At 37.6% G+C, this 6,903-nt stretch overlaps 1 long non-coding RNA gene across 1 annotated transcript; it reads right to left on the reverse strand.

Moving 5' to 3' along the window:
- Positions 1-461: 461 nt before the first annotated feature.
- LOC112650312 (uncharacterized) lies at positions 462-6,591 on the reverse strand. The gene is made up of 3 exons (XR_004803455.2): positions 6,450-6,591; positions 6,016-6,152; positions 462-4,699 (listed from the first exon to the last, which is right to left on the reverse strand). It is a non-coding gene; the product is annotated as an uncharacterized LOC112650312 (long non-coding RNA).
- Positions 6,592-6,903: the final 312 nt, after the last annotated feature.

Here is a 6,903-nt window from a genome sequence, read left to right on the forward strand (position 1 = left end):
GCGGGGAGTCCACTTGAAGATTCTCTCCCTCTGTTATTTGTCTGCTCTCTCTCTCTCTCTGTCTCTGTCTCTCTCAAATAAATAAACAAATCTTTAAAAAGAGATAGAGAGGGTTTGAATGGAATGCTTGAGAAGGTCAAGTAGTTGGATGAAAGCTGGAGGTGGGGGAAGACCTTCAAAGCCACACTAAAGACTGTGTTTTTAATACAGTGGGCAACCAGTGAATGTTCTAGATTGGGGAAGGGATAGATATTTAACAAAGATATTCTGAGAGCCAAGTTAAAGGCAGTAGGGGAGAGAATCAACTACAATCAGACAGACCCACCCTTGAGTAGAACATGAATCCTTTACAGCACAATCATATAGAGAAATGCAGGTTTTTAGACTCTATCCTAGTCCACTATGTCAATAGGGTATCTAGGCAGGGCCCTGGAATCTCTAGTTTTAAACTAGTCCCAAGGTGACCCTTACCTCAGTGGGGATTGAGAACTATGTCATTTTCAACCATGGCCACATGTGAGAATCATACTAGTTGGAGAGATTTTTAAATTCCTGATGCCCAGGCTATTTGTCAAACCAAACTGAACTCTCTAGGAGTGGAATCCATGTATTAGTATTTTTTTAAAAACACTCTGCAAGTAATTCTGCAGTCAAAGATGAGAACCACTACACTCTAAGAAGCCTCCTTTAGAAAACTCAGGAGCCAGCAAGACTTCCCCTCATTCCATCTTCATTTAATCTCTAGCTAATTTGATTCTCTACTTAATTGGATAAAAGCCTCAGGCCCTAAATCACTTATATTAAAAATATAAATTACCCACCCTTTTATTTCAAGAACCCCCAGGCACACAGTACAGTGCTTTTCCATCCCTGGTCCTGGGCAATTGACATTTGATTATCATAAAAGGACTAAAGTTGGAATTAAATAAAAGTACTAAGATTCCTGCTCTGGTTGGGTCTGATGAAAAGCAACATTGACAGGTGCTAGAACATGCCACATACTTTATATATTAAGTACACCATGAAATCATATACATTTAAAACTCAAACATACAGATATTAGATGCATATATCAATTAACATGACAGGAATGGGTTTGAAATAAAGAAAACAACAGACTAGGTTTGTAAACTTGAGCAGCACTAAGACACATAAATTATTCCTTGGAAGTCTATTATTTATTAGATTTCTCATTTAAAATGGTGCCTGCCTAGACTTTCCTGGTATATCCTCCTTACCTTTCTACTGATTATCTATGGAGACACAGAAAAACAAGAAAAGTTGAAAACTCCTACCACTCTAAACAGACTGTCAACTTGGTGCCAGAATCTGGGAAGATTTTCCATTAAATAGAAGGAAATATAATGTATTAAAAACAAAAACAATGATGACAACTGACATCCCCCAATGAAATGTAGCTAATCTTTTAATGTAGAAACAAATAACTATCAAAGTTTTAAAATTAATGCTGACTGCTAAAACTGATAAACAAGATAGTTTATTTAGCAATGATAAATAGTTAGGATATTGATAAAGAAAAATTTTTAAAAAAAGAGAAATATACAAAAATAAACGAATGATTAGAGTACAAGTTTTTTTAAAAATAAGAATACTGTGTATTGGTGCACCTGGGTAGTTAAGTGGGGTAACCACCTAACTTCAGCTCAGGTCATGATCTCAGGGTCCTGGGATCAAGCCTGGTGTTGGGCTCCTCACTCAGCGGGGAGTCTGTTGGTCCCTCTCCCTGTCCTTCTGCCTCTCTCCCCTGCTGGTGCTCTCTCTGTCTCTCTCTCTCTCTCTCTCAAATAAATATATAAAATCTTTTTTTTAAAAAGGGAATATTTTGTACTTCTAAGAGTTATCTGTAAATTCAACAATATCCCTATCAAAGTCCCGAACAGGGTTTTGTTTTGTAATATGGCAAAATGGTTCTAAGCTGTATTGAAAGAATCATCGGAGGGGAAGTGCCAAGAAAATACTGACAGGGAAGATCTTCCCTATTAGATTTTTAAATTTATCATCAAACTATGGTAGTTTTAAAGATGGTGGCAGCACAGAAATAGAATCAATGGAATAGAATACAGAGTATATAAATGTGAAATTTAATTTACGATTAAATGAGGCATTTAAAATTAAACGAGAAAAAGATTGAGCTGGCTTTCTGGGAAAACAAAATCGAGCTCTTCCCCTGTCTTTACACTAAGTAGAATTCTAAGCAAACTGAGGATTTAAATGTCTTTGAAATAATAAAATATCTTTCAAGCCAATTATGAAAAGCCATTAATCAAAAAATAAACACTTGATTATAAGTTTTAGATTTCTGTATGGAATAAAGAAATAGAAGGAGGAAAAGAAAAATCTTGCCATAAACTAATCTCTATGAACATCAGGTAAGCCACCTTTCTTTGGACACTCATAATCATTTGGCTTAAGTTCCTATTCTAGATCCTGGGAGACTGGCCACCCCTCACCTCTCTCAAAGAATCCTCAATCTAAATCTACCTACACTTTCCTCCCATTTTCATGTCAACTCAGTTACTCTTATTTCCTCAAAAATCTCAGGTAAAATATTGATGTGTTTAACAAAATTTATTGAAGGTTTAGAGTGAGAGACATATACCAACAACATCAAATTGAATATTGGACTTGTTTCATCCTAAAAATTCCCTTGTACACTCTCCTCTTTGGAAAAAAATTAATATTTCCCTGCAGCTTTCAGTCCTGTTATGTTGTCCAGCCCTTTCTATTACAGTAATCCTCCTTCTTATTTCCTGTATCCTCACTTTTCTGCTTTTCCTAAATCCCCAAGTTCCTATTTTATTGTTAAATATAACATGAGGTACAAATGCAAAACACATAAATGTTAAATAGCAAATACCTACGTCAAAGACAACATCATTGATATCTTGGGACTTTTCTCAAACACATGCATGCGTGCACACACACACACCCCTCTTCCTAACACAACTACCACTCTATCTGCTAAAACCAACCAGGATTCCAAGATAGTAATCACACCCTCATTTTTCTTTATAATTTTAACACCTGAGCACACATCTTTAAACCATATAATTTTGTTTCTTTTTGAACTTTTTATACATGGAATAATCTCTGTGAATGTTCTTTGTGTCTCACTTTTCTTGCCCAACACCTATTGGCAAGATTTATCCATGCTGGCTCATGCAGCTTTAATAGGTTCATAGTCACAGCTATATAGTTTTCCATATCACAATTTGTTTATCTATTACATGTTGATGGTTATTTGTTTCTAGTTTGGGGAAGTCATAAATAAGGCTTCAGTAAACATTATTGAATATATATACACAAAGCACAGAAAATCTCCCAGGTCACAGTATATGCATGTCTATGCTGGGAAAACTACCCCAGAAGCTTTTCCAAAAAGATTATATAGTCGTATCAGTGATAATTTTTTTTGTATCAGTGATTTAGATGAATTCCTGATATTCCACATCCTCAAAAACATTTGGGGGCAGCAAACATCTGATAGGTGTGTTTTAATTGATGTTTTAATTTACATTTATCTACTAGTTAGGTTTTAGAAAATTTATGTATACTTATTGGCCATTTGGATCTCTTATGAAGTATTTGTTTAATTCGTCTATTCTTCTATTGGCTGTCTACATTTTTTCTCTCAATTTGTAGCATTTCTTTATATAAACTGAATATTAATACCTATGAATTAAGTGTGTTGCAAAAGTCTTTTCCCACTTTTCTCTCTTTTTATTCTGTCTTTTGTTAAACATTTGCCAGCTCTCCACTGAGTTTGGCTGTCCCTTTGTTTCACTGTTTTTGTACCAACTACACTCACTGTCCATAATCTAAGTGATTCCTTAAGCTATTCTAAGCAAAATTAATTTCCCACTCAAAATACTCTGATGACAATTGTTAAAATAATAAAAATGTTACCCTATTATATAAGGTTAAAAGACAAATGACAAATTTTTACAGTGTAATTCATATGAGAGAAACAGTTAATATCCATAGTACACAAAAATAAAAAGTTTATATAAAACCATAAGAAAAAGTCCAAGACACAATTCTTAAATGGGCAAAAAATAGGAACAGGCAATTCATAAAAGTAAAAAATACCAAAGGTCAATAAACATATGAGATCTGTTTGATAACATTAATTAAACAAATGCAAGTTGATACAATTTGGTATGAACATTCATCTTTAAGATCAGTGATACGTAAAAACTTGAGCAAACTGTCCTGGTGAGAGTATGGGAAGTGGAGAACAGTTAATGAATAGTTAATGGAAATGTAGATTTGTTTACTTATGGAAAAACTATTTGACAATATGTGTCCCAGGCTGGTGGATGGCTCCCCATGAGTATGCTTTCATTGTCTAATGAGTAGGTTTCAGAAAGATGCCCAGCAGGCTAGATTTTTTTTTTTTTTTTAGGCTAGATATTTTGTTTGCCCAACACATGTAGCTGATTTTTGTTTAATGTGAGTTTGTTGCCTTCATTTAAAAATCAGTCAATTTCAAGGTGCCTGGGTGGTACAGTCAGTTGAGCATTTGACTCTTGATTTCAGGTCAGTCATGATCTCAAGGTTTTGGGGTCCAGCTCTTTGTGGGGCTCAGTGCTCAGCAAGGAGTCTACTTGGATTTTTCTCTCCTTCTCCCTCTCCTCTCCACACCATCTCTCTCTCTTTTTCTCTCCCTCGGATGAATCTTTAAAAAGAAAAGAAAAATCAGTCAATTTCACTTAAAAATATTGATTTAGGACTTCCCTAGAAAAATCTGACTCAGTAACTCTGAGCCACTTATATTTTCACATGATAAACATCATCAGGATTGAATATAAGCTCTCCTGTGGTTTGTCATTTTCTTATACCAGTCCTAGCTCACTCATTTATATTACCTGCCTAATACCCGCACCATTTTAGTGTATAATCCCCAGGCTTATAATTCATTATGTCCTGCCAAGGGCACTGATCTACCAAGGTTTTAATTTTTTCCCCTTTTTAAAATAACTTATTTTTCCTAATTATAAAAGTAAAGCATACTCACTATACAAAATTTAAAAGCACAGTAAGGCCTAAAAAAGAGACAGATAGTAGTAATATTATCCCCTTCTAAAAATAACTCTTGTGGAAGTTGTATATATGTTCTTTTAATCCTTTTGCCCATACATGTATCATTGCATACAAAGTTGGAATCGTTTTGTATTTTGGAATGTTCCATCACAGCATGTCCAAACAATTGCACCTTAAACCGTTCCCCATCATTTTTCATGACTGTAAAATGTTGCATGTTACGAATATAACATTTATTAACAGTTATTTAAACAGTTATTTCTCTAATGTTGGGCATTTAATTAGATTCTTTAGGATTTGTGGGGGGATTATTCTTTTTACTATAATACATAATGCTGGAGTGAAGATCATCACTATAGTGTAGTACATTTCTGTATTATCTGTAGGAGAGAGTCCCAGAAACACAACCTCTGGATCACAACATCGGAGCATTTTTAAGGTCCTTGATGTCTAGAGGACTGCCATGTGGCTTTTCTGAGGGTTTGTTGGGTCAACTGATATTCTCACAATAGGGCAAAGGACCCCTTCTTCAGTGTGTATGCTTTCCCCTAGATACAGATAGTACGGGGCCATTCTTACCATAAGGGCTTCTAAAGTCAATTTAATTCTGTCAGTTGGGGTCATTATCCATATCAGTTAATACCTTAACAGCCTTTGTCAACCAAGGCCTTGCCAGACTATAGAACAAACATGGGCAGCATGGATTCAAAAGACCAACATCATGTCTAAGGTCAGCTCTGCAATCACTCACGAATATAAACGTGAGAAAGGAAAAGATATCCAAAATGCTAACCTTGACCTCAGTGTTTTCCCCTATAAATCCTTACTGCATGAAGACCAGAGGGCTCTCTCCCAAGGAAGAAAATTGCTGAGGGCCCCTTTGCCACTTGGCTGCGTCGTCGGTAAGAGTGAAGGGAGGTCACAAAGCCCTCCATTTCCAAGGGGAGTTACCTCCAGATGTGCCCGCCCCAGGTACCAGGGCTCCCCCGCCAGATGTGATCCCCTGGGAGTTGAAGGGTGGGTGAGCTCAGAGCACACAGCTGCAGATGATGAGGTCATCAGCACGATTTGGGGAAGGGATGAGTTCACTGGGGAAAGAAAAAAAAAAAAAAAAAGCATGTCACTTTTCTTTTTTCTTGTTTGAAGTCACTAAGCTTCAGGATTCAGGAGGGAATTGTTGCCCTGACTTTATTCTTCGGGAGGCGGGTGGCTGCCTGCCAGAGGCAGCTGCACGCGGGGTCATTTGCATTGCATGCAGGCGCTGGTTTTAGAGGAAGCTCTTCCTTTCCTTAGATCGGCTGTTTCTTTAGAGTCAGGGCCACTGCCTCACACAGATTGTGTTCACTCTTTCATCTTTTCCCCACCCCTCCTTCTCCCTGACTTACTCGGTGCAGTTTAACAAGCTTCCCAGACAGGTCCAGCAGGCTCATCCCGACAGCTTTGAAAGCCAGCTGGTGGACAAAGGAGGAATTATTTCATACACTCATGGCTGGGTGCAGGAGAGGGGCACTTTGCGGAACACACGGGGTCCCCCTGCCTCCCTCCCTCCCTCTCTCCCATTCTCTCTCTTTTTCTCTCTCCACTGCAGCCCACCCCTAGGTGCTAACACCTTATAGCCTGGACCTTGACCAGATCTGACGTCCTGAAGTAGTTAAGATTGCAGAACTTTCAGCTGGTTCTGGCAAACCCGATGGGGCCCGGAGGAAGCAGTTTCCCAGAAGGAGGAGCAAATTCTCTTTTGTGTATGGGCACATTCTTGAAGTTTCACCAAGGTGATGCCGGGGCGAAAAGGGCTGGGGATCTGGTTCTCCAATGTAGGGAAAGTTGCTTTCAGTAAAA

The sequence above is a fragment of the Canis lupus genome, chromosome 11 (genome assembly GCF_003254725.2).
Source record: "Canis lupus dingo isolate Sandy chromosome 11, ASM325472v2, whole genome shotgun sequence".
Taxonomy (NCBI): Eukaryota; Metazoa; Chordata; class Mammalia; order Carnivora; family Canidae; genus Canis; species Canis lupus.